The sequence below is a fragment of the Tasmannia lanceolata genome, unplaced genomic scaffold (genome assembly GCF_043159265.1).
Source record: "Tasmannia lanceolata isolate RefF3 unplaced genomic scaffold, GAP_Taslan_0.1 ptg000006l, whole genome shotgun sequence".
NCBI classification, from domain to species: domain Eukaryota; kingdom Viridiplantae; phylum Streptophyta; class Magnoliopsida; order Canellales; family Winteraceae; genus Tasmannia; species Tasmannia lanceolata.
The window spans coordinates 26,420,235-26,430,616 of record NW_027518683.1 but is presented as its reverse complement, the minus strand read 5'-3'; the positions used below and the strand labels follow the sequence as shown (position 1 = coordinate 26,430,616).

The 10,382-nt window shown below is 40.7% G+C and overlaps 1 non-coding gene across 1 annotated transcript; it reads left to right on the top strand.

Moving 5' to 3' along the window:
- Positions 1–3,279: 3,279 nt before the first annotated feature.
- LOC143880515 (small nucleolar RNA R71) lies at positions 3,280–3,386 on the top strand. Its single transcript, XR_013251739.1, has one exon. It is a non-coding gene; the product is annotated as a small nucleolar RNA R71 (small nucleolar RNA).
- Positions 3,387–10,382: the final 6,996 nt, after the last annotated feature.

Below are 10,382 nucleotides of genomic sequence, written 5' to 3'. Positions count from 1 at the left end.
TGGATTTTTAAAATAAAGGAAGGAGTGGCTGATGAAGGGGATAATGGGGGGTTTGGGGGTATAAAAATGGTGGAAATAGAATGGGTTTAGTGGAGATTTTAATGGGGAAATGGGGTTGAAATGGGATTAGTTGAGGGTGGACGGAGATGGCTGGAGAAATGGGGTCTGCCGGAAATGGGTTGATGGTAGTGGTGGAGATTGGGGTGGAGAATGGCTGTAGGGATGAAGGAGATGGGGGGGTATGATGGTGGAAAACGGTGGAAGGTTTTGGAGGTTGACCGGGGTTTGACCGGAGCACGGCCGGAGTTAATGGTGGTAGGTGGTTGTAGGGTTGGATGGTCGACAATCCGATTGGAGGTGGAGGAGGTTGTAAGAAGAAAAAGAAGAAGAAAAGAGTGGCCGATTGGTGGTGGTTGTTGGTGTTGGTGGCAGCAGATCGTAGGGAAAAATGAAAAGGGTTTGGGGTGGATTTTGCAGAGAAGAGGAGATGGGTTTGGGAGTGTGTTCACGGATTCCGGTGGGGTTTGCCGGAGGTGGAGGTGGTGGTAATCGGAGAAGGGTTTGCCGGATTCCGGCCGAAAATAAGGCCGAAGAAGAAGATGGTGGGGAAAATGGTGGGTGTGGGTTTGGGATGTGGGTTTTGAGAAATAAAAGAAGAGGAAGAAGGAGAATGGGTTTGAGGTGGTGGTGTTGACCGGTGGTGGGAAGATGAGTCCGGCCGGTGTTGATGTCGGAGAAGAAGGCCGGCCAAAATCCCTCTCTCTGCTTCTCTGTTTTCTCTTCCTCTCTCTCTCTGCAAATCTCTTTTTTTCAAGAAAATGGGCTCTCCCTCTCTGTATCTTCTTTGCAAATGATTTTTTTTTTATCTAAATCTTCTTCTCTTTTTTTTTGTGATTTCTTCTAGATGGGAACGGAGCTGAGCTTGTAATGGCCGGAGAAAATGGCGGCTGTAGATTGCAGGGATGGGATGGAAGATAGAACTGGGTTTGGATAAATGAGAAGAGCTTGATGGGGATGGGTTTGGGTGGAGAAGAAGAGGTGGCCGGTGGATAAGGGTGATGGAGACGATGGATTTGGATATTAGGGATTTCTCTGCCTCTTTCTCCTCTCTTTCTCTCTTCAAAGAAAAAAAACAGCCTCTCCCGCAAACCCTAGTTTGATGGGTTTTTATTAAAAAAAGATGATGAATTTGACCTCCCTACTTCACCCTTGAACAGCCCCCATATGGTGAATTTGTGACCATTTTTTATACTAGCAGGGGGCCTAAACAGAAAACATGGGGGGGGAATATTTTTCTTCTCTCCACAAATCCCAACCCTTCATTTCGCCTCTGACATTGAATGGCCAGGATCAAAACCCTAAAAATATCTAGGAAGCTTCCAAGGAAGCTCCCTAAGATGCCTTCCAACTAATCTTAGCCCCTAACCCCTTAGTAATCTAGATTAGGGTCTAATGGTGACTTGAAGGGGAAGAAAGGCATCTTAGCTATTTACAAAAATGCCCTGGCCTCGGATAATGCACCCCTCAATTATGTTGTACACTAATCTTCGTACCCCTATATCCTCCTAGACAGCCCATAATGGCAAATTTGAACTGGTTTTCCAGGATCCAGCGCACCCCTGATTCTGGCTAAATCGCCACCCTTCTGAACTTGCCTCACGACATCGTCTTAGCTTGTTTACTAGGCAGACGCGCACGGATCTTGACAAAAATTTTCAGGGACCTTGGTGGGGCCCTAAGCTAACCCAGGGCACAATTTGGGACCTCAGAACACTAGTTTATTAGGGCAATTATTTAAAACAAAACGTGAAAGGGTTCGGTCAAAATGGGGTGTCTACAGCAAGAGATTGACACTTGCACCCAAATCCAAAAGAGCATGTTCAATTTTAGTGTTACCAATAATGCAAGAAATAGTAGGACATCCCAGGTCCTTATACTTAGCCACCATTTGTTGAGATAAGATGAAACTTATGTTTGTAGCCAAGAAAGCCTTCTTGAGCACATTAGTTGTGCGCTTTTGAGTGCACAAGTCTTTCAAAACTTTGGCGTAAGTAGGAACCTATGAAATCGCATCTAACAAAGGAATATTAATTTGCACTTGTTTAAACACATTTAAAATTTCATCCATGGCATCCACCTTATTATTAGCAAGTCTCCTTGGAAAATGAGCCTTTGGCACATATTCTTTTTCACGTGGTGAAACTACGTGCTCTTCACTTACCTTTTCGGGTTCCACAGTCAAACCTGTGGGAGGGGACTCTTTAATTACCTCTTTGGGTGTCTCTTGAGGATCTATAGAGGGTTCGGATCTGATCTCTTCCTTGTGATAATCTCGAACGCTCCTTAAAGCATATACGGCATTGCATTGGTTGGAGGGCTCTTGCGGCGGCGGAATTGGTTGAATGGAATTCAATTGACTTGGCGATACCTGTGGATTTACATTTATATTCATATTCAAGTTCCTTGGATTAGGAACGGGTTGCCTTGACATCTTCCCATTTTCCTTCTCATGCAAAGCCATGGCAAGTTGGGAGATTTGCTTCTCCATTTTGTGTTAGCTTGTCATGAAGGTACTTGTGAGAAGTTCTATGCTCTTTTCTAAAGAAGCTATTCAGGCCGATTCCCCTTCTTTTTGAAAATCCGGTGGTTGCTGATTTGAAACATTATTTAAAATTGGGTTTTGAAAGGTTGGGGGTGTGGCTAGGGGTGGCCGAGCATAAGTAGGAGGGAAAGTGAGCCTAGGTTGGCCGAATTGGCCTTGACCTTGGAAATTGGATGGCCCACCTTGGTAGCTTCCTTGGCTCAAAGACAAATTGGGGTGATTTCTCCATCCTGGATTGTAAGTGTTCCTATAAGGATTATTTGAAAACAAAGCACTTGCATTTTCAGTAGGATTACCAAACTTTGAAAAAATTGGGACACTCTTCCATGACATGGTCAGGAGATTGGCACCAATTGCACATAGGGACACTTTGTGTGATTTGATTTACTCGTGCGGGTCCCTTTACAACTCTCCCCTCAAGCCTTTTGATAAGACTATCCAATTGGGCCTCCTTGGCCACGGTATCCTAAAAAAAGAATCCCTTGCTTGATGTGGCCCTATCACTTTCTTGAGAGGATTCCCACTCACAGGTCTTTTCCGTCAACTCAAGCAAGAACTTCCAAGCTTGATTTTCATCTGCGTAGGACGTGAATCCTGTAGGGCACATGGACTCTAAAAGTTGTTTGGTTTGAAAATCAATGCCCTCATATATGATTTGGTACAGGTGCTAAGTATCTAAGCAGTGGTGAGGGCATTCTTGGAGTAGATCTTTGAATCTCTCCATAAATTTTGAAAACGACTCATGGGGTTTTTGCCTAAATTGAAGAATTTCGTTTCTTAATTTATTAGTTTTATGTGAAGGAGAGAACTTTTTAAAAAACGCTACTGTAAACTCCTCCCAAGTGGTGATGGAGTTTGTGGGCAAACCGTAAAGCCATTTTTCGGCTCCCTCCTTGAGTGAGAAGGTAACGAACCGCAACTTCACTGCATCATCCATGAGTTGTTGTAATTTAATTAGAGCACATACCTCTTCAAACTCTCGTAAAAATAAGTAGGCATCCTCAGAACGAAGCCCGTGAAAATTAGGAATCATAGTAATAAATTGCGATTTTAACTCAAAATTATTGCCCTTAGCAGTTGGCAATCGAATACAAGAAGGTTGTGCTATTCGGGCAAGATAGAAATGATCGCGAAGGATTTGGGAATTTCCTCTTCCGCCATGGCAATTGGAATTGGTTGAATGTTCGTCTCTGTTTCTAATCGGATTACTCTCTCCAAGCGGTTGACTGAGTTGCGCACCCAACCTACACTCATACACAGAAAATATCCAAGTTAGAAAAAGAAGTAGCCAAAAACCAATGTAAACAAACAATTAATTTAAACTAATTAACTAAAAATCACTTCGAATAAAATAAGAATCAAAGTAATCACACTCTTCCCCGGCAGCGGCGCCAAAAACTTGATTGTGATATTATAAATAACTGCAAGTGCACGGATCGTGTAAATACGGGTCGAACTCAGGGAAGTGCTTATTGCAATTTCTACCTTTATGCTACTTAGAAAATAAACTTATGATATATTGTTGCCTGGAATGGACTAATGATTTCCATGGACTACAACCTCGGATCCAACAATATATTTAAATTTATAAACTAAATAGACAAAGATCGAAGACAATAAAGAAACGATTACAACTTTAATTCTGATATTTAGGCGAAGTGAATCAATATCCAAAGGAATTTTATTAGTTACCTATCTAATTTAATTAGAGAACCAAAATCTAAAAGTCTAAATTGATTGAAAAAATGGTTGGAAAAACTACTCTAAATCGAATTGGATTTTTTACTGAAAAAACAATCAGAATTGGTAGAAAAGCCTTGATTCAATTAAAAGATTTCTTAACGTTAGAATCTACCATGGGTTTGGATTGGATAATTAATTAAATTAATTTTTTTTGCATTGAATAGTGTATTTGATAAATCTGGTCAATGGGGAATAAGATCTATTGATGTCATTGCCCATGAGTATTTACTCAAACATACTACCCAATTTTATAAATTATATAACAAATTATATTTGTTTGTTAGCAATTACTCATACGAAAGGGAAAAGCCAATGGAATGAGTGATTGGGAATCCACAAATATAAATCTCTATATATGATGTTATTTTAGACCATTGATTTTAATTAATGCTCTTTCTCCTTTCCCATAGCTTCATCTAAACCCTAAGTAGATGGGTTTAGTTACTCATGGAGAAAGGGAAGAAACAAATAAAAAAAAAATAGAGCCATTGAAGAACTTAGAAAAGGGAAAAGAAATAAAAAAAAACTCCTCTTTAATTAATGTTGAAAACAAAAATACATGGAATTGAAATAAGGAACAAAAGTAAGATAAACTTAGTCTTTTTCTCCTCCTTGCAATGGCCAATTCTCCCTCCTTCAATCCCTTGATGTCACCTTTTCTTGAGCCTTGAATGATGGTTGATTGGTCCTTGGTTGAGAGAGAGAGAAGAATGAAAATTTGAGAGTGGAGAACAAGGGAGTGCAAGAGTGTAGAGAGTAGAGAGTAAAGAGTAAAAAAAAGAGCAAGAGAGAGACTTCTTCACTCCAATATATAAAAGACATCCCCTTCTATTTTCAGCTCTCAAGGAAAGACACAAAAATAAAGAAACTTGGCTTATCTGAATAGTGGCCTCTTTCACATTGCTTTATAATTTTAGCAACTTGTACCTTTGCTTTGTAATTTTCATCAACTTTTCTCCTTGCAATTGATTAGCATTTGTGCACTAAGGTGTTGCCTTGAGATGTTGTGCACTATACGGGAATTTGATATGTCAATAGACATTACACAACTCAACTCAACACATGGCTTGTGGATCCACACACATGATCAAGAGCTTACACCTACATTGGAGTCGTCACCATTTGGAGATAATCAAGTCAAGAAGCTCAAGATAAAGATTCCACAAGTTCCCAATAAGTGTCAAGAAGAAGCTTGGAGATGAACATGCCATGGTGACTCCTCATGCACCTCTCAACCTGATTTGAAGATTGGAGAAAGTCATAAGAGCAAAGACAAAGTTCAAGATGTTCACTCAAGCCGAAAAAGTCTAAAAGTGCAAAGGAGCAAAGACATTCTAAGAAGACTCAATGGTATACACTTTTATAATGTATTTGGAGTCCTCTTGATTTCATGTTTAAATGCACCTTTGAAAAGATTTTCAAACTAGTTCTCATACTTAAATTTTGATATCTTTTGGAAACCATACACATACCCAAAAATGTGTTTGAAAACATAGGACTTAAGCCCAAAGACCAAAGCCCAAAAGCCCCTGAACTTTAAAATTAAAATGAAATTTCACACAGGGCCGATCGACCGGGCTATGTAGGGCAACCGCGGGATGTCACCTGGAATTCCAGGGTATCTCGAAATTTATCAGTCCGGTCGATCGGGGTGAGTCAAACGACCGCGGAAATGGTCTGTCAAAACAGAACCATTCCAGGTTAGTCTTGGTGGGCGACTGCCATGGGGTCGGTCGACCGCGGATTTATTTTCTGAAAATCCAGAAACATTCCAGGTTTGGCTTGGCGGCCGACCGCGATGGTCCGGTTGACGAGATAGTGTTTTGTGAGCCGAATTTTTATTCAAACAGATTGCCCTTGCCAGGCAACCACCTTAGGGCCGGTCGACCGCGCCGGTATGAAATTTGAAATTTAAAAAGAGAGCCCGATAAGGGCAGGCGACCGTCGTGCCTCGGTCGACCTCCTCGGCTTGGAAAACTATCCGTTGGGGCTTGCGCAGGTTGACTTTTTCAACCCTGTATTTTACAGTTTTACCCCCAAACAGTCATAATTCTTTGTGGGCTATATATACACTATCTAAACCCTTCTAAATCACCTTTTGCAAGATCAAATACTATCTTCTTGAACCTAAACTTATTTATGAAAGGTTAAACCTCTTTGAACTTGCATTTTTACATTCTACCAAGAGGATCTCCATAGGCTTTACATTTGTATCTATTTCTTAGAGAGATTGTGAGCTATACAAAGTTTGTAATCCACCTATCAAGAGGCAAGAGAGTTCTTTTCCGTTTCTATTTCTTCATCTGTATTTGAGGGTCTCTAATTCGGCCCGTCAAGAAATGTGAATCATTGTAAGAGGGAGTGTACACTCGCAAGGCTTCGTGCTAAAGGGTGTGTCCCCTTTGAAGTTGAAGGAGTTGGTGTATGGGTTTGAGATTCGCCCGTTGAAGAATCTTATTGGTTTAGTGGAGAATCCTAAGGCGGATAACTTAGAAGAGTGGAGTAGGTCAAGTTGTGACCGAACCACTATAAAACTTGTGCCTTGTGGATGCTTTCTCTTCACCTTCTCTTTGCACTTTGGTGTTTGGTAATCTCTACCCTGTACTTGTGTTTATGTTTCATTGAACAAGGGTTGGAGTATATAAGCATAAAGTAATATCTAATCCATAGCCTACATTATACTCCTTGATTGATCAAGGGTTAGACTTGTTAAGGCTTAATTGGTAAATTGATTTTAATAATCTACTTAATTAAGCCCCACATTTTTAATTTGCAAATTCACCCCCCTCTTAGGTTGCCACGCTAGGATTTCAGTTCGCCTCCACTGCCTCATCTTGCAATTTACTGGTGGAGCATCGTTTCCTAGCATTAAAACAAGAAGGTATGGTGAATGATTAACCCATGGGAACCCTTGGGCTTACACGAACCTTGGAACACAGGCCCAGGTTGTACTTAACAAAAACCCCTTTGCACACTTGTTTACATTTCCTGATATTACTCTTCATAGGGGAGTAATGGCTGTTATGCTTTCACTGTGGGACAAAGAGACTAAGGCATTTAAATTAGGGGAGAGATATGTCCCATTCAGCACAGAAGATATTAGCGTAATATTAGGGTTGACCAACGTCAGAGAAGAAATTTCTTTAGAGAGTTGCTTCATAACTAATGAAGATATATTGAACTCAATAAAAAGTACAAGAGACCATGAGCCAGAAACCGCTGCGAAGTTATTAATTATATATATGTTCTCAACGTTCTTATTTCCTGACACAGCCTATGCTGTAAACCACAAATTCGTTAGATATGTGGATGATCTGACTACTATCACTAACTATGCATGGGAAAAGGCCGTGCATCAGTACATAATACGCGGCATTGATAGCATCTCGTGTAGTGGAGGATCCAAAAAGGAGGTCACATCCCTTACTGCACCTACTGTATGCAGGTAAGAGTGAAAACCATAGGGGTAAAATGCATATCTATGGTTATACCCTCTCCCTCACTTGTTTAAAAAGGTCTGGCTATACAAGCACCTGACGACCTATACTAGTGCTAACAACAAATATCCCAGATTCCTCGGATGGGAAGAAACAAAATCGAAACGCAAAACCAGCCAATCTATTGGAGATGGTGAGAGGGCTGCAAGATGACGAGGTATAATAATCAAACACTATTATTTACTATCTTATTTCGTTCTTCCAGCTACCTAATTTCGAATTCTGAGTAATTGTCTCTCTATTAGGTGCGACTGGAGAGAGTTCCAGATGATTGTGAGATCAATCTACTTACAACTCCCGAAGAGCAGGTAAGCATATAATGAAAGATAATATATGTTGTTCATTTTGCCGTCTGGTATTTAAGCAATGAAAATAAGCAAACACTTGCTTGATGGTGCAGGCAGATGCGGACTGCATTCCCGAGGAAAAGGAAGATGGGCAACAGCAGGTTGAGATGGAGATGGAATTGTCTAAAGCCGGCCAGCACGTGGTTAAGCCGAAAATGGAAATGTCAGAAGACGGCGAAGAGGCTGTTGACTCACAAATGGAATCATCGGAAGAGGAGATGTCAGTACAAGATTTACGATCCAACATAGAACGTCGTGGGCGGAGAAGAAACCGACATATGGCCTACTCGATCCCCACACTCAGGAGAAAGTTATCTCCGATTACTTCAGCAGCAAATTCGAGTATGTAATTTAGAACCATAACACAATTTATTTACTCTGTTCCATAGTGCATACAATAAACACTTTGATTCTTTCATCAGTAATACTCTACAAATTACCAGTAGAAGTCACTGCTCAAAGGAGGAGCTGATGACACTGTATCATCTCGAGGGTCTAGTGCACAGCTCGGTAAGTTCCCCCCTTACTAAGGGCTTACACATATATCGTCGATGCATATTTCGAATAATTTATCTCATTTAGCTATAAATCTCATTTCCTTGAAGCTGATAAATGTGTACGCCAATCTTTCTATATCCAAGACAACAGACAAACAATGCGTATGCCTCCCTACCTATGTCTCAGTAAGTTCTGAACCTGAATGCTTTAGCATTACCATAGCCTCTTTTTTTATCCCATGCTTATGCGTTGCCCTTTAATTGCCATGCTTTTTAGGAGCTTGTGAAGAATGATAAGGAATATGCGACCATCATCAATTCCTTCCTAAGCGATATGAATGGGGTAGAAAGAATCCTAGTTCCAATAGGGGACGGGAAACACTGGATATTATTAATGGTCAGTATGAACGATATAATGTATGATTCACTGGCCAGAGCTCATAATAGGAAGCTTGCAAGGGGAATGTTAGGTTTCCTGCCTAGTGATATTCCATGGTTCGGTATGTTTGGATGGATTTTCTCAATAATCTCTGCGTGCAGATTACTTTCTTTAGGAGGGTTCTAAAAAGATTTCAACCTGCGGCGGATACGTGGGATGATACCGTCGAAATAAGAAGACCAACGCAAGAAAACGCGTGAGTACTCCACAATATACTCTTCATCTATTTCTAGGTGCAGGTTACATAATATCAACTACTACAATATGTATTGCTAGGGTCGACTGTGGGGTGTTCGTCATCGAGTTCATAAAAGCTCTATGTCAGTACAAACAAATCGAGTTCGCTAAGGTACTAATTCTTAGAAGCATACAAAGAAATTACTCATTAGCCGAGTACTTACAGTTGTAACCTATGTCAGGAGGATATACGTCGCCTACGCGTAGAGAGAACATTCGAGATGATTTGGGAATGCAGCCACACGTAGTTTCTCTTCTTCACTACTATAGACTCTGCGGGGATTATAAGTTGTAGGGAGTACAGATGTTCAATACAAATGTTTGGGAGGCTGACTTTTACCCAGATGTGTAGTAGTAGATGACTGATTGTTCAAACCCGTATATAGATAATTGATTAATCAATACCATGCTTCTTTGTTCTGTTCATGTCGTCAATGCCAAATGCATTTGATATTAAGTTCTGATTACATCATAACCCATCTGGAAATTAAGACGACGTAATTAATATCACAATCCATTTCATATTGGTGGCACTGCACCTCGAATCATACGGAACCTGCAAACAATTAAGTTCTTCAACTACAATAAAAATCACACCCAACATAACTACCCAATCCATCTCAACGAATGGTAGTTTTACTCTTCCTCATTGGCGGGGCAGTGACAAGAGTTAAAATTTATCTGGGAAGGTAACAGAATGTAACACAAACTACTAATTCCCGGTGGCGTTCTTTACCTATTCGGTGGCATACAATACACCTTTCAAAAGATTACGCCAACGGAAACGCTACAGGAAATTAATATAACGCCAGCGCTATATATTAACGCCAAAGGGGAATTACATAACGCCATCATCATATCAGTACGCCACCGGAAACGCCAGCGCTATCGAATTTACCCAGTTAATGAGGAAATGTGGAACCGATAACACCACCGGCATCGAATTTACCCAGTTAATGATGCAAGGGGGAATCGATAGCACCACCGAAAACGCCACCTAGAGCTATCTAATTTACCCAG